This window comes from Dermacentor albipictus, chromosome 1, assembly GCF_038994185.2.
Source record: "Dermacentor albipictus isolate Rhodes 1998 colony chromosome 1, USDA_Dalb.pri_finalv2, whole genome shotgun sequence".
In the NCBI taxonomy this organism is placed as follows: Eukaryota; Metazoa; Arthropoda; class Arachnida; order Ixodida; family Ixodidae; genus Dermacentor; species Dermacentor albipictus.
Genome location: NC_091821.1, coordinates 206,746,288 through 206,764,853, shown reverse-complemented (window position 1 = coordinate 206,764,853; position 18,566 = coordinate 206,746,288).

Sequence of the window (18,566 nt, the reverse complement as noted above, 5' to 3'; positions counted from 1 at the left end):
AGCGTGGCTATTCTTAATCGGGAAAAACAAAAGCCTGCGGAGTTTAAAATATGCCACGTGACAGCGCGCTATGTGCGCCCGAATGCGCCGCGATTACATCGCTCTCACGAGTGATTTGTAAAAACATCGCCAGCGCCACGCTTTCCTTTCACTTACGAGAAAGGGCTTCAACCTTTGCTCGGCTGTGACATCACCGGCAGCGGCTGGCGACGCGCTCCGAAAAAGTGCTTCGTCAGCACCCGCTCGCGCCTGTCGCCGAAGAACGCGCCGTCATCAGCCGTTTATTCCGATATGACGAGAAGAGCAATTTTTGTTGCAGACTTCAAGTCAGTGCGGAATAGAAAAAAATACACCGAAAAAATGCATCATACATCTGGAACCTGTGTGAGAGAGAGCATCATTTGTTACAACGCCGCTTTTCTTCCAAGCTGTGCCAGAGCCTAGATGCATGTGAGCTCGACTGTCTATTACTGTCGTACCACGCAACCTTTTCGAAGAATTTGTTTGCAGCGTCTAAAGCATGCCGTACTCAAGCGAGCAGAAGGCGAATATGGTCTTAGCCTTGGGAGCGACACGGAGCGCCAAGAGGAAAGCTGCCAAGGTATACCGAAATTCGCAATGTGGGGGAAGACCTAGCGCGAACACAATTATGAGGAGTTACTTGACGCTGAAAGAAACAGGTAGCTTCAAGAAGACGCGGCACAGAAAGGGGACCGTCAGTGAAGAGGCTGAAGGAGACATTTTGGCTTTCATGACTGCAAACCCTTATTCCAGCGTGCGTGATGTGAGTGGTGAGGTCGGCATTTCAAAGTCTTCAGTGCCAAGAGTCCTTAGGAAGCCTGAAATGCATCCGTATCACCTCCACCTGAATCAAAAGCTGCAAGAAAGAGACTTTCAATGGCGGCTTGATTTCTCAAATTGAATCCTTGTAAACAGTGACGAAGTACCGGATTTTTTTGCCAAAGTGCTCTGGAAAGATGAGGCAACCTTCTCCAGAAATTCTGAAGTGAACCTCCATAATGCGCATTACTGGAGCGATACCAACCCGCATTGGGTGGCGCAGACGAGACACCAGTACCAATGGCCATTTAGTGTGTGGTGCGGTATCGGGCTTGTGTGAACGTCTGTGACTATTAATTCAATTTCTATTAGACTACATGCGTCAGCGAACTCACCGCTAATTTCCTTCTTTCCTTCACTCCTCTCTCTCTGTCATCTTTGTTTTCCCTTTTCCCATTCCCCCGGTGTAGGCTAGCCAACCGGACGTTATTCTGGTTAACCTCCTTGCCTTTTGGTTTTCTCTTTTCTCCTCCCCTCCCATCTTTGACGGAAGAATAATTGGCCCCATATTTTTTGATCAGATGCTCACTGATCAGCGGTGCGTGAACGACATCTTGGAAAGCCCAGTCGAAGATTTTCGCTGTGATCTTTTTGCGTTTTTAAAGTGAACCTGGTATTAGCGCGACGATGCACCAGCTCACAACAGCAGCCTTCCTCGAGCCTGGTTTCGCAAAGCCTTCAAAGGCTAGTGGGTCGGGCGGCATGGACCAGTGGCGTGGCCAGCAAGGTCACAGAACTTGGCACCTCTTCACTTCTTGCAGGGACATGTGAAAGACCCGAATGTACTGCAAACCTACAACTACATCAGAAGCACTAAAGGCAGAGATTGCTGAGGCCTGCAGCGAGATACCGTCTTGTGCTTTCAAAAAAGTTGCGTCGGACGTGCTGAAAAGGTGCCAATACTGCATTATGGCAGGGCGCGACTTTTTTGAACACATTCTTTAGACAGACATCACAGCGAATAAGTCTCTAAAACCGTGATCCATGAAAAGAGCCATCTGTGTGAAACTTTTGTACGACGTGGAAAAGGCACGTAAGTAATATGAAATTACAAATTCTCTGCTGGCAAGGAATGGACAGGGAGCTAAAAAGCGACCTTCCGTGTCAGGTTACAATTCTTTCTTTTGTGACAACCAGTGTAATTCACACGACGTTATCAAGCTTGTTATAATGCGTGTTTGCTTGTTCGGGTCTTGCTCCCAAATTCGAACTCATGAGCTTGTCATTTTTCCTCCGCATGTATTCTGCTAGCGTGAGAGTGCAATTAACGCCGCAGATACGGGAGCCGCGCTGTATTTCAACTAGGAGGTGTTGACAGAGCACGCTGTCACGTGGTATTTTTTATACTCCGCGGGCTTTCACTTTTCCCGAATAAAAACGGCCACGCTAAGTCTATCCCGTTGGAAGGACCTGGGTTGGGCAATATTTCTGGAGCTCCAGAACTTTCCTATTGACACCTGAACGTTTCTTACTATATTTACAAGGTAATTAATTTCTCTCGGCTAATTACTCAAAAAAAGACAAGCCAAAAATGGTACTGTGTAAGTTTAGATAAACGCTAACAACATCCACGCGATTTCTGTTCTGAAGACCGCATAGGTTTGTTCAAAATCTTGGTCCAAGTTAGCTGTAACACTCTGTATATATCAGCGTCAATACATTCGCGGTCTTCGCCACGACATTCTGCAGTATCGCATTCAACTTCTCTCACAGGAGATGGCAAAAGGGATGTTACCAAAACTCTTGTATTCTGTAGCCTGAAGAAATGGGTAGTGGCAACCTGACTTCATGCCATGTCTTGGCGTCTCGATGAGAGTGTCTTCCACCTCGAGGATCAATTCTTGCTTGCGAAGCCCGAATAATTGCAACTCCGTTGCAGCAATGAAACCTTAACTTCTGCGTGGCGTGGTTTAACATGTCTAGCGCAGAGCGATGTCCTTATAGAGAATCATTTGAGGGCACCGTGATATACCGATATTTATTTATTTATTTATTTATTTATTTATTTATTTATTTATTTATTTATTTATTTATTTATTTATTTATTTATTTATTTATTTATTTGTAACCGTAACCATTCAGGAGAGTCTCCATTTGCATTACTGGTTCCCTCTATCGACTCCGAGAACAGTAGCTGCTCCTTATAGTATTTGAACGAACGGAATATTCGACCATATTGAATAGCGAATGCTCGAATCGAATTTCAAGACTATTAAATTCGTTATGAAAATTTTGAATATTCGCACACGACTAGTCAGACAGAAACTTTCCGCAAGCGGGTTATCATCCACAAAGAAGTTGAGAAGCAGGTTCCATCTTCTGGCTTTACCTGGAAAGAAGAAATAGGCAAAAGTAGCGCAATGAAATAATTGCTTCTTCACCGTCTCTGATGTATCTAGCTCGAGTGTTCGTTGTATTAGACGATGGGCGCTATAAGTACAGCTGTTCCAAACTTTTCTCTTCAAATTCTGCAGTCACCACTCCAGGATCGGATAAAAACTTTTCGGGCCACACCTTACTTCGCCTGTCTCACGCGGCATTACGAAAACCGCAGAAATACCCAATCTGGTATGGTATGTGCACACTGATCATGCACGATTATACCTAACGAAAGAAAAATAATTATTTCTGATTCTATGCCTTTTTTCACTATTAGCCCTCTTTATTGGTCAAACATTTTCAGGTTGCGCTTACGCCGCCTGTCTGGCACGCGACGTCACAAAACCGCGGAAACTCACGTGTGAAAGTTACGTGTACGCTTTGAAGGGCATTTAATGAACTAAACCGACTTTTATTTTTGAATATCCAGGGACAATCCCGTCCCGAAAGGACGCGGAAGGCCGCTCGTCACTCTGGCACTGGCTACTGGGGTTGCCGGCGAGCATGGGTGTATTGGCGTATGATAAAAGCGCTTGCGGCGCAGATAACGTTATCGAGCCCTTCCCGCATGTTTAAAACATCGCTCTGCCAACTCTTATTTGCTGAGCATCCGCGTTAGCCGCATTTTTAACCTTCCGTTGCACACCGCCGCAATTTTCGGCCATCCACCGCAAGCTCACTAAGGGGAAGCGGACCAGTCGCAGACGCCGGAATCACCCTTTTCACCCGGTTATCGACTTTCACTGTGCTTGCTCGGCCCGATCGAAACCCTCTCCATTTGAGCGTGCTCTGTGGCTCTTGTCAGCCAAATGGATAAGAAAAACTGCTCACTGCAGGTTATGTTATTCACCCTTAAAGGAAAAAATGTCTGTGGCTTAGCTAAGGTTAAGCCCAGGATGCGAAGCACACTAGCCTTTATTTTAGTTGTTGAACCACTGTTTAGCCTGGTGAACTGCTGTTGCTTGGCTATATTTGGTTCAGCTAGACGAAGAAACAACTCACGCAGGCGAGCGCACGAGCTGAGACCCGGCTATGTAGCTACGCGGCCGCAAGCGAGCGCACGAGTTGAGCCTCCGCTTTTGCAGCTGTTATGACGTCATATGGTAGCTATGCGGCCGAGCGCGGCGCTGCAAGGAAGAGCGTGGTCGTGCGGCTAGTATGCTTCGCATAAAAGAAAAGTGACCTTCAATAAACGAGGAGCACGTTTGATTGTGGAATATAAACAAAGCTGCAGGTTACCGCTTGATGCTTGCGTCGGTGGTTACGTAAACTTGACGTCGGGAGATTGGAATAAAAACAGATTGGAATAGTTTTACGTTATGTGGCCCGAAGATGGATAGCGACTACTGTTGAATTAGCAGTCTCTTATCTCAGAGGAAAAATGTGAACTTCATGCACAGGTATTTCACGCACTCGACCTTTAGAGCGTATTTTTTAGGTGCCTGTTCCTTCGGTGAGCGTCGGCGTCGGCGTAACCGAGCGAAGGAGCAAAGCGAATGATGAACGCGAACGTGGAGAGCAGCGGGGGATGAAAGACGCGAGGAGGAAAGCGGAGGAGGAGGGTATGGCGAAAGGCTGCCAAGAAAAACATAGTGCGGCGACGATGGCTAGGAGATGGCGCCACAGTAGCGGGCCTCGTCTGTTATGTCTGTCGGCGGTGGCCGTTGTGAATCGCACCCACGTGATCTCCAGATTAGCGAGGACGCGAGCCACACTTCACTCCGCTTTCAACGTGTGGCACGAGACAGACTGTCCGCGCCAGCCAAGATATCGCGAAATGAAAACACGTAGAGAGCTGCGCTTAAATTTCGCATTAGGGAGTATGGTAATCGTCGGTGACTTTATAGTCCCTTACTGTAGAGCAAAGAAGGGGAGTCGATATTACTAAAAGAGGGCGGCGCAGTACCAGCTACCTGATATTATTAAAGACAGGCAGTCGATAACACCATTCAGTGAAAACTTGAATTCTTCGAGTATGGTTGAAATTTATACTTCAGGCGAATAGGAGGTTTCACAGCCGAATGGTTAATAAGTTCGCAGAGTCTTGCAAAACTGCATGCCTTCCAGAACCTAGAAGCAGTTAAGAAAGCTGGCACTGGAAATGGGACCACTAAGGGTCTAATCCCTTGTGGCCAGGTACCCAGGCGAATCTAATTAGGGTTAGGTGAGAAGGTGCCAGATGTATCGGGAGAGAGAGAGAGAGAGAAACGGGGTGGGAAAGGAGAGGATGTTAACCGGAAGAGATTCTGGTCAGCTACCTTGCAATGGCAGAAGGTCAAGGGGAAATGAAAGACGGAAAGAATAGGCGGAGAGAAAAAGCAAAGGAACGAAAAATAAATGGAATTCAATTCAATCCTTTATTTGCAGACATAGAACATACATAAATACCAAAACTGGTTGGACCCATAGCCACAGGCTAGTTGCGGGTCCGATGATAAATGAATAACTATTGCAAGTATAAAGCAAGTAAGATACCTCGTGTGCATGCACACATTTGTCGCATACCATTAAATTGCACGAGCGTACATAATAAAATGCGAAACAGTGAAAAGCATGGTATACTATTAAACATAATACACCAGTTAGGAGTAAACACATAATACACTAGTTAGGAGGATTGCAGGCAAGTTCCTGCATTATTATGAACATACATTATTAATCTCGACAAAATCGAAACACTAGTTAGATATGTTCAGCAGGTTTCAGCGAGTTACTAAAGAAAAGAAAGGACATCATGATTCTTCACATTGAAAAGCATTATTGAGGCTAAGCAAGTATTTCTTAAGCACGGATGAAAGATTTTTTGCTTGTTTTATTTCTGCTGGTAGTTTATTCCAAATTTTTGACCCTGAAAACTGCAGCAAAGGTTGTCCGTAAATATTTTTAGTTGGAGGAAGATTAAAATTACCGCACGTTTGATTTCTGGTCGCGCGAAAAGGTGAGTAAAATATAGAAACATGAAAAGGCAGGTTGTGTTTTACAATGTTGAAGACACACGCGGCAACTTTTGATTCGTGCATCTTATCATACGGCAAAACATTCATTCTACTAAATAATGTCAGACTTGGTTCAACGTAACAAGAATGGGTTGGGAGGCCCGTGAGAACTCAGACTCTCTAATAGGACACTCTAACGCAAAAATTTCAAGATTGGCTTGACTGTTTTGTGATCTGACGACTGTATAGTTTGGCGATCCAAAGCTGTCTGCGACCGGTCATCAAGCCACGCCAGCGCGGTCGTGAGTGATTGCTTGTGTGCGCTGAATCGAGGACAACGGCAAAGAACGTGTTTGATAGTTTCCTCGTTGCCGAAGTGGTCACATCAAGCACTATCTTCCCTTTTGATGCGGAAAGCAAAAGATTGTGTAAAACCGATGCCAAGCCACAGTCGGTAAAGGACCATTGTTTCGAGTCCGGATAGTCCAGGTGGAGGACGAAGCTGAAGACATGAGTCCAGTCGATGTAGACTTGTGTGCTGGAAACTAGATGTGTTCCACAAAGATTGTATAGCGTCATTTGTAAGTAATCGAGGTATCCCTGCTGCATCTGTTCTTCACAGCGAGATTGGTTTCTGCACGCCGTCTTCATGAGCATGCTCAGATCGAGCATCTCCCTGGGCATGTCCGTTGCGCCACAGCGGCAAGGGAGCCATCGAAGTTTGACGTCGTGGCCTTTATGGACGAGGCGATGAATGAGCTCTCGGATTTCTAGAACTAGTTGTTCGTGGGGTTCTTGGCTAAAGGCAGAAAGCAAGCAAAGCAGAGCTGCCTTGGAGTCACTGAAAACATTCCATTTCAAAGCGAAGCTTTGTTTGCCACTTCTTCCGACTTACCGGGCACTGCTGTTCCCGATTCTGTGGCTTTGCTTGCGCGCGCCGCTTGTTTTCTTGAAACACCACCAGATGACGCTGCCTCCGCGCATCCCCGCCGGCGCCGCCACAGCAGCGTTTCACACTTTGTGCGTATTGCAGGTGTTGTCTTTGCTCTTCTATATGCGCCAAAAATGCAGGTGCTGGGCTGCGGAGGTTGCGTGCGTGCTCGGTTGTGAGAGTGTAAACATTACAATCGTCCACAGCCTGAAGAGAGCGCTCGGAGCTGGCGTCTCACCAGCGTGCTCGCCACGCATGCAAAACGACCAGGTAAACACGCGCCAGCAAAAGGGCTCCAAACTCAGCGTCGTGCATACCAACGCCCGCAAGAGGCGTCGCGTGGAACAAGAGCGTCTTCGCTACGCAGCGAAACGTGGCACAGACCGCGCATGTATGCATGAAATGTGTACATACAGTTATAATAATTGACTGAATTACGCACAACACCAAAATTCAATTAAAGTTTAGCACTTCTGCCAAGATGTGATGCGCCATGTGAGGCGATCATAACGCGCAACGATATCAGAGATTACGAACAATGACATACAACAACGCCTCAAGTAAACACCCCTCCCCATGTGTCCTGTGCACGGACTACGTAGGCAAGCAGCAGCGGTGCACGCAATGTAACGTTTAACATCAACTCGCCACTCTTGTATTAGACTAAACGCCGAAGAAATCACACATTCGCCGCCAACATCACCCCTAATTATTCTCAATCAAAGCTAACAGCATACACCGCTTCGATTACATCGATTTCCATAGTGCGTGCGATCAGCCAGTTCTTTTACATGGTTCCTCTCCAATTAGGCAAAAGTGCGCTACGAAGAGCAGCAAGATCCGCGGGTCTCGATGTCGTCTGGTGTGATGTCGTGAATTTAAGGTCTTGGTTGGGAGTGGCTTTCACGAAGGCGTACACTACTTTGATTGGAATCACCGACAGTGCTGCATGTGACGTCTGTGGCGTGGAAGAGAACATCGAATATTTATTGTGCCATTCTCATCGATTTGAGTCGGAAAGACAAACATTATCTATCGCATTGCGACGACTGCACAATCGGCCGTTGTCTCTGCCGGTGCTTCTTGAGGACTGTCCCCATCACTCGTCCGCGCACAAAGCCGTGAAGGCACTTTTGTCTTTATTGAGGGCGACTGGCCTATGTGAACGCCTTTGACTCGCTGAGGCCCTGTGCGTGGGTGCAACAATCACCACCGGCTTTCCTCCTCCTCACCTCCCTCTCTCTATCTCATCTTTCTATTCTATATTTCCGATCCCCCAGAGTAGGGTAGACGACCAGACGCATTTCTGCTTTCGATCCCTGGCTTCTCTCTTTCTTTCCTCCTCCTCCTTATGGCCGCATTTCCTTCCCCTTTGGTGTTATTGTTTTTTCCTGTCTTTCCATACATATACTGCTTTCGTTTATCCATTAACCAAGGAATTTATATTCTTTTACCCGAGATATTTCCTGGCCCTGTATTACCACTGCCTGTTCACTGTTTTCATTGAATACCATAACACCTGATTTTCTAGCGCTAAATTTCAAACCTAAATTCTCCCCTTCCTGTCCACAGAAATTACCCAGACATTGCAAATCAGCAGTTGCAAATACCCAGCTAGCAAAACAATGTCGTCCGCATAAAATAAACTTGAAAGCTGCAGCTCTGTTAAATGACCCCCCTGTTTGTATGAGAGAATAAACGTGATATTACTTCGTTCTAGTGCCATCTCCATCATCAGCATGTACACCATAAACAGCAATGGGGATAAAGGGCACCCCTGCTTCAGTCCCTTGTTGATATCAACTTTATCCTCGCTCCTCACCCATTCCCATTCAACGCAAACGGTATTTTCTAGGTAAATCTCTCTCAAAAGCTGTAGAAAATGGTCACCTATGCCTTCCCCTTCCAGAATATCCCACAAAATGTTGCGGTCTACGTTGTCATACGCTCCTGTAATGTCTAAAAAGGCCACATATAACGGCGTGCTTTCTACTCTTGATATTTCAATACACTGACTAAGAACAAATAGGTTGTCATCCAAACGCCTACCTATTCTGAAGCCATTCTCAAGTTCTCCCAACATGCCATTATTTTCTGCCCATGCTTGCAGCTTTAATTTGATTGCCTGCATTAATGTGATTGCCTGTGCATTACCGATGTAATGGTCAACGGTCCATACGACTGAAATCTATCTTTCTCCCCCTTGCCTTTATAAATTAAATTCTTTCTACTTTGTGGCCAACTGTCTGGTATTTGTCTATCTTTTAAAGTTTTTTCCGCTGCTTTAACCAGAGCTTCCCTACTTTCTGGTCCTAGTTAATTTATCAGCCTAAAGGGAACCTCGTCTAGCCCTGTGGCTGTGCGCTAAGGAATTATCTCTTCGGCTTTCTCCCAGTTGAAATTTGTCAGCACCAGCTCCTTTTCCATGTGGTTCTCTTTCATGCTCTTTTTTTCTTCAAATACAACCTCGCCATTGCCTTGGAAAGATTAGGCTGTTATTTTTCGGATGCAATTTAATGCCGTTTCCCGTTCCAGTTTGTTACCATCTTCGTCTAGAATATGTTGTTGTATTGTTGCTAACTTCCTGCCTAATAATTTCATGTGGTTCCAAAATATTCTAGGTGCTGCCTTCTTTTTCTGACAACCAACGTTCACTTTCACCTTTTATCTTTGCTTGCACCAGTATTTGAAGCATAAATTTTTTCTCACGGTGTATTTCCCATTTACTGATTACCTCATCCTGCAGCAATGGCGCTTTCTTTTTTTTTTTGCCTTCCTGCGCTTTCGGTATCCTTTCTGTCGTTCGGCGATTGCTTCTCGAATCTCCCTCTTCCACCAGCTTTTCGGTTTCTTTTCTTCCTTTGCGACGAACCTGTTGTTTATCTTTCCGTATTTAACTTAGAAGCTCCCTGTATTCCCAGTTTTTACTAGGCCATTTGCCAAGTTCTTTCTCGACTCCTTTGTCTACATTTCTTTTTTTTTTCAGCGTTCGAATTTGGACTGGCCATTTTGCACTCTTTGCTCTCTTTCCTAACTAAACATCCCATTTTCAAAATGATGCGTTTATGGTCGCTCCCTACGCTGCTGTACGCTTCCTCGTCAATGACCATTTCACTCAACTTATCATGAATTCCTTCTGTCATCAGACAGTAATCAACTGTCGATTGCCGGTTTCCCACTTCCCACGTGATCTGCCCTTCAAACTTAGGCCCTGTATTCACGATAACGAGGTTATGCTGCCCACAACGATCTAGCATTGACTTCCCGTTGTTGTCGGTATAGCCATATAAAATCTGTATGTGGGCAATAATGTCACCTAAGAGGATAATTTCGGCATCATTCCCGAAACACTTAATATCAGCACTTAGGCATTCCACTAACTCTTGATTCTTCTCTGAGCAAATATTTCCGGTCCACAAATGCGTTACGCCCAGCCAATATTCGTTCCACTCATTGTAACTTATGACCCAAGATGCTTTTGACATTTTCAGTTTACTCTTCAGTTTAGCTCCCTGATGGATGAGCATTCCGACTCCCACTCCCTTTCTTTCCGACTTATTTCTGTTGCACCCTTCCCAAACATATTTCTCAACCACTGGCGGCTCTTCAGAGTCTCTAAGGTGCATTTCTGAAACCGCATACGCCCCTATCTGTTCTCTATTTAACTGATCCTCAATCTCTGCCCACTTTTCTTCTGCCGCCCTGCGTGTTTATGTAGCCTATTGCATGGTGAGCTCTCTTCCTTCTTTTCCTCTTTTATCTGTTACTGACAGCTACGCTACTCTCAGGTTCCCCTAGGGAACCTTCTTCATTACTACCTACTCTGGAATCCTGAGCGCCTGTGGGCCCCCTAAAATGCAACAGTGCGACCAGGAAGTCACCAGCCCTCTTCTCGTCCAAGCCTGTAATTGAAGTGCATCCCGTATCGTTCAAAACCGCCACACCTTCTCACTGCCTTGTTTACTTCGACAACCTCGAAACCTTTCTCTCGGTTCATTTTCCATATCGCCTCAATAGCAGCTACTAAGGCTCTTTGTACGTGATTGTCACGGACAGGCACCTACGGCACCATGCACAACCCGATCTGCAGCTGAGGGGAACGCCAGCGCTAGTCATCCAGCCCCTTCGCCAAGCGCTGGGCTAGTCCTGTCCCTTTCCCCTTTAGGACATAATTGACCCACCTGCTACTACGACAAGGTTGCGCACATGGGCATTTTTCGCGCGCTTTGATTTTGCTCGGTCCATGACAGAACCCAGTGTCCGCCCTGGAAATGTCCCTACCACCACTCTTTTATCGCCTTCCACCTTCGCCACAATTGCTTCTGAGCACCTAGCCAGGTTTGAGTGGCCGGCGATAACCACCGTTTCACTTTCTCCTACCCCTCTCTGCTTCCCTTTGTCCGTTTCCGTGTGATTCGGACTTGACAAGGGGCGTTAACCCTTGCGCTCCTGCTTTTTTTGTGTGGCGGCCTCAAGGCCACTCTTTCCAGCTACCCCCTCCCTCCGTTGCATGCAATTCACGCGCTTTGCTGACACTCCCTCTCCTGTCACATCGGGGGACTGCGTTCCATTGTCCCGACCATTCTCGTTGATAATGGCGTCCCTGTTCAGCATTTCCTCGGCTGCTTCAAGTCTTTTTTCCACTACCTTCCGTGCATCACGCTCCCTATTTAGCTCATTTTTGAGCTCTTCGACTTGTTTGACAAACTCATCCTGGAAAGTCTCCGTTTTCTTCAACCTAGCATCGAAATCACAGTGTCTGTCGATTGACTCGATTTCCTTTCCATTCCCATCTGCCCCCTCGTCGGCCTTGAGGACCCCCTGCACACTGCACTCTTTCCCGGTTTTCTTGCCACATTGCTTTTTCTAATGCAAATAGCGCAGGTTTCAGAGCACGTGCCTTGTAGAAAAACTGCTATGCACAGATTCTAAATCTTTAAAATCTCGCAAAGGAATTCTCGCCAATGTTGTCAAAGCAATCAATGCCGCACAGCCTTAATGTATGACAGGTTTTCGCACGTGTTCAACCACACGGCCACGCTCTCTTTCTTACCAAAGCAATATTCCCGATACCAAAGCACACTAAGTAAAACCACTAATAGCTATTCGTCTTGCCATTTCCAAGCTACAATTTAAAGGATATAAATACTTGGCGTCCCACATAGTTGCACATGTTGAAGCACGTAGCGCGAAAGGACGCGCTGACTATCCTACAAAACCAAATATACACAAAACACACCCGCGCACACGACAAAAGAGAGAGAAAGAAATAGAAAAGTACCCAATTATTATTTAACGGCTAAAAAAATCACGTAATCAAAAACAGAAGCATGCTCAAAGCTTCCACAAAAAACATGATTTCGTCGCCACCGGGGAGCCCTGGGGAAAAAAACGTCCCCCGGCCGCAAAATCGCAAGCACGAGTCACCTGCAGGTGGCCTTCAGTGGCCTTGAGTATACAACCTTCAGGTGCGCCTCAATAGGCGCCACTGAAGGCCATCTAGTGGGCACTTTTGAAAGCACGCTAGGGAGCACTAGCCAACGAGAACCCTTTTCAGTGCGCAAGGCTGAAGTTCACGGCGGCGAATTCTCCTTTGTTCGGGCGCCAGATCGCTGCTTCAGCGATGAAGGCTGCAGTAAATGCGCATGCTTCTACGAGAGCGGACATGTAGACGATGTTACGGGAGTTTGGGGCAGCCCAGCCCGTATGCGCGCCAGGTGTTTCCCGCAGACAAGCGTAACGAAGCCCAGTTTTATGTATGCGTTTTTTTTTGTTTTTTTTTTAGGTGAGAAGTGCGATGTCACGATCGTTAATTTTTATTTCTACTTTTTCCACGTTACTGTTTGTGCACCTCAATCATGAGCACATGTCGTTGGTAAATATCAAATGACTCCGCACGACGCGATGCCGGGCACACATTGTAGTTATGTTGCTGCCAAAAAATGCACGTGACATCACCCTGTAGCCAGAGTGAAAATCGCTTCGTGAAGAGCAATTGTTCAATTGTTAATGGAAATGCGTACTCTAATAAACGGAAATTCATTGCCTCAATATATCGCCAAATGAAAACACGCATACAGTTGCGCTCGAATTTCGCGTTAAGGAATATCGTAATCGTCGGATATTTTTTTTTTTTTGTACTTCTTAGTACTCATGAAGCGCAGCTGCGTATTAATATACGAACCACAATTTTAAGCAAAAAGTATGATTTACTTAAGAACAGTCGACTCATGTACAGCAATCTCATATACGGCATCCGAAGTACCAAGACTTCCGCGCCACTTTCTGTGCCAATTTAACCATCAACGTCTTCCAATACATTCTGGCCATCTATCAGTCCATTTAAAAGCGAGGAAATGGATCCCTCTAAGTAGCAACATGCAGAGTGCTGAACACCACTCAGCCCTGGTGTCCCATTTTTGGACACGCCGTTCTTGGCGTACTTGGAGCAATGCCTGCATGAGATCCAAATTATCCCGATATCTTTATTCGCTCGAACATCTCAGAACACACACCGTTACGATCACAACCGTGAAAACAATTATTGAGCGAAAAATTGTCAAATGTATGCCTTCCGTTGCTGTCATCTTTTCTGCCTTCCGCCATTTCAACTCTGCGGCGTTCCGATGAAGACAAGGACGAAGAAACTACTGCCTATGCTGACGGAGTTGTCTCGACAATAGCCTCACTTGTTTCAGTTTCTTAAGCACCTATGTCACGACTTAGAACAACTTTCATTCTTTTCTTTTTCAGGTATTGTCTCAGGTATTGTCTCATCTCAGGTATTCTCTGAGCAGTGTAATTTGCATAGCTCTGCGCCTACACTACTCTGATTGCATAGCAAAATATATCTCTTCAGTTATTTTAGACTTTGCATAATGTCGCGTTACCGACTTCGATATCTATATCTTCCATTACACCTTCGACATCTACATCTTTGTTCCCTGACGTCTCTTCGCGTTTGATTCACTCGACTCCCCGTGAACTTCATCTTCTGTTCTTATTACTTCTACAGCGAAGCTGTCTACCTCTAAAGTTTAAGGAAATTTTAGTGTCGTATGAAACAAACTCCCCATACGTGTGCCGATCCCGAAGATTGCGCAATACCGGCCCGACCCGCGGCCGAGGTGAACCAGGCGTTAAGCACTCCCCGTACCTGGGCCGATTTCCAAGATAGTGCAATGCCGGGCCGACCCGCGGCATAGGTGTAGTTCACCATTAAGGAGCCCACACACACAGCTGCGCTAGTCATCCTTCTTCAAAGACTGGAAGGACACTGAGATTTTATTTTTACTATTATGCGAAAAGCAGTAGCCCTCACCAGTGTCAAATGACGAAATCTCTTTTTACGTAAAATTAGAATTTTAAAAATAAAAACAAAGAAAACCGAATTGCCATATGTCGCCAAATTAGCAGTTTTCTCGCCGACAATTGCAACTGACAGTATCACTGAGGACTTTCTTTTGTGAATTAAAGGTTGCATAAACGGCAAACGTGTACACGTATAGACCTCTTTTCTCCCGTTTGGTGGCGAAAAACGATGCTATTAGCGGTTGTTTGTGGAGCTTCGGAAACATATTTCTCAGTTCCTAATATACAGTTCGTTATAGTAAACAAAGCAGGAAGTGGTTCTTTTTAGAACACCGTTTATTGCATCGAACAAAAAAATTTGCGGTCACGCGACCGACAAGTTCTTCTGGCCCAGGAACGACAGACTAGTTGTACCGGTCCAGGATGGCCAACAATTCGAGGGCCGCTCGCCTGTGACCGTTCCTCCAGAGAACCAAGGCGAGGAGTCGCTGCAATGCAAGATAACATCAATCAATCAAACGTTCATTATAGTGCCAAAGAGCAACGAAGCCTTTGCACCGGTGCACCTTAAGCTAAACACAAAACACTAGACATCGAAAAGGCAAATGTGGTAGATCAATTAGAAGTATAGGAGCAAACAAATAATAATAATAATAATAATAATAATAATAATAATAATAATAATAATAATAATAATAATAATAATAATAATAATAATGATGATGATGATGATGATGATGATGATGATGATTATGATGATGATGATGACATGGTCCTTTGCTACTTTTCATCTGGTCATGAAACGTTCCGAAAATTTCATATAAAGACAGAAGGTGGCATGGAACGCGCTGGCGTAAGTAGAAGGTAAAGATGGTAAAGATTACCAGAGAAGGTAGAGGTTAAAGAGATGTGCACAAGAATTATAGAAGGAAAAGCATTGATAGCATACGCGAGTAACTGAAGAAGGCTAGGAAATGATTTGACTCCGCCCCGTTTCAAAGGGGATCTGAATGAATGATCATCGTCGTAATTTTAGAGGTGCAAGTTAAGGTACGTCTGGAAAGGCTGAATTAGCAAATAAGACGACAACAGAGGTCTTTAGAAATAGATATAAATGTATTCTGAACATGCTCAACGATCTCGCAATTGAATTGCAAACTGCAGAGGCGTACTGTGGTAGCGTAAAGCCTACAGCCGGATAGAGCCTCAGAAAGGCAGTAGGGCTGCGGAATTAGCTCATTAACATCACCGCCTTTCCCATCCCGGTTATGTCGCTTCGATATTCGACAGGCAATACCGAGAGCGTGAAGGCGGGTCGTGTCTAACGTGTGGAGAGAAGCTTGGCGTTTTCTCGAACACCACGCCAATTTCTAATTTCGTCGACCCCGGGCAATGGAGCCTCGCGAATAGTGCACAAAAATTGCACATGGGTGTGTTCTCTGCGTACAGCTTACAGTCAAAGTTTTAGAGGCATTTCAGAGTGGCTTATTCAATGGCGCAAAGGAGGAAGCAGCAAGAAGGCTATCGTTTGTAGCACAAGAAAGTTCAAAGTACAAGACTTGGCGCCTGTGGCTGAAGAAATGTGACACTGTGACGTAAATTTGGCAATGGTGAATTTCAGTAATAGTGCGATTCCTATAATAATAATAATAATAATAATAATAATAATAATAATAATAATAATAATAATAATAATAATAATAATAATTTTCATTGTCATCTTGAGTTTTTACATTGAAACATCGGGTCCACAGAGAGGCTTGCGCGAGAGGACCCCGCCACATCGGCAACAGAAAAATTGTAAAAGACGTTGAACAGAATTAAAATCACTCGTCACTATACCTAGGGAACGAGAAAGAAACAGAAAACTACGCGACATTATAGTAGAGAAATGAAGTAACAGACCAAAATACAACATTACACGAGTCAAAGATGATTTAACATATGCGCCTGGAGTGCCTTATAATTGCTATCGCCACAAAAGGAGAGTTGGAGTGCCGGCGCCTAACAGCTAGAGTGAGCTTTGAGGTCCACCTGAGTATACCGTCTGGGGGAGTTCAATGAAAAATTTCGGCAACGTAAACACACCTTCTGACTTCGCCATATGCTGTGGTGCAACGGGACGCAACAGAAGGAGGCGCTTCTCACAGCGATCGAGGCGAGACCCGCCGGCCACGGTAAGCCGGTAAGCGAAGGTAAGCGACCGGTAAGCGAGGGTGGCCAGAGTTTAATTCCTGCGCGGCCATCCGCGGCCGAGCGTACGTCAGGAGACGAAGCGCGTAATTATTAGCGAAATTGGAAAGCACATTTTCGCTTACGTCAGTCTGCTTATTGAACTTCGTCCATAGATATACGCAGTAACAGTAGGAAGAAAGCGCACTAATCAAAACACCCTTCCTGATTGACGTCAGTTATTGGGCACTAGCAGCCACGTATGGCAATATGCTTTATTTCGAAATATAGCGTCCAGAAGAGCCTGCGCTGCAGGCTTCTGTGAAAAAAAAAAGTTTATCCAGGGTTTTCTTTCCTTCTCATGTCACCTTTGGAATCACTTGGACTCACTTGGACTAGTACACCCGACTTGGACGGACGGACGGACGGACAGACAGACAGACAGACAGACAGACAGACAGACAGACAGACGGACAGACAGACAGACAGACAGACAGACAGACAGACAGACAGACAGACAGGTAGATAGGTAGATAGGTAGATATATAAAAGAAACAGACAAACAAAGACAGCGCTGTCTTTGTGTGTCTCTTTCTTTCTACGTCCTCGTTCGGTCGCACTTACAAATTCTATCGTGTATTCAAACCAACTAGCCGGCCAACGTGTTTTAACTAATTTAACAAGCACGGTGTCAAGCGCCCACAGGTAAACATCAACACATTTCGCTCGATAAGCGAAGGAAATGGCGGTCAAAATGCTGCAGTGAAGAACCGCGACGGTAGCCGCGAGCGAATTGACTTTGGTGCATCTCTCGCTTCAACGCGAACGAACTGTCGAAACACGGGGCATATGAAGCTACCGGCACTATAGGCGCATTCTGCGAACATCGCAGATCGCTTTGAAGATGAGGCCCCCGAGGATGCGCCCTTTGGCCACGTCGCAGATCGCTTTCGAGATACGGCGCCCGCACGGTCACGCCGTAAGCAGCAGCCGCCGGGAAAGAACGCTCCCCTCCCTCGACTCTACCCCGTGCCTCGCGCACGCGAGATTGAGCGGATTGAGCCGCGTTTGCCAGCTCACCCTTAAAGCTTTCACTCGCTCATACAGCGTACGGCGCGCGGCGACGACATTATCGCCCTAGGACATTATACGGAACCTCACGACGACGGCGACGGCAGAAATGCGCCTGGAGTGCCTTATAATTGATATCGCCATAAAAGGAGAGTTGGAGTGCCGGCGCCTAACAACTATCTCCACGAATGTCGAATACTGCCCAGAGCGTGCACCTTCGTTCACCTTGAAAAAGTTGTTGGATGGGACAGAGAAGAAAAACAGGGGGGCGTTGAAACTGGTACGGGAGGAGGAGGAGCAAAAGAAGGGACAGGTAGGGAGGTCGACCAGACGCACCTCCGGTTTGCTACCCTACACATGGGAAGGGGTTTAAGTGACGAAAAGAAAAGGAGGGAAGAAGGTACTTTCGGTGTGAATACGTGCGCATGTCCATCACTTCATGCCCATAATGGTCACTGAGGCCAGTCGCTCTCATGAAACGTAGCAGTGCCCGCGTCGATTTGTAAGCCAGCGACGCGTCGGGCCATGGTCCGAGAATCTTGGTATCTGAAAATGGTCTGTCATCTTATCGGCTTAAGAGGAAGCTTTAGCTCGGGCCCAACTCCGACGCGGCCTATTCAAATACATGTAAATCCGCAAAAGCGTTTTTATGAGATAACCCCTGAACCGATTTTGATGAAATTTGTTGCATTTGAAAGAGAAAGTTAAATTCTAGTGACTGCTGGAAGCGGAATTTCGATTAAGGGCTTGAATTTTCTTAAAACGATTTTCAAATATTTGACCGTTTGAAAAAAAATAGAAGCACGAAGTTTAGAAATTCATAGCTCTGCATGAAGAACTGATATCGCGGTTCTGTAAACGGCATCCATTAGATCATTCAAAGCGGACTAATGCAATATGTCATTTTACATCTTACGTGAATTTGT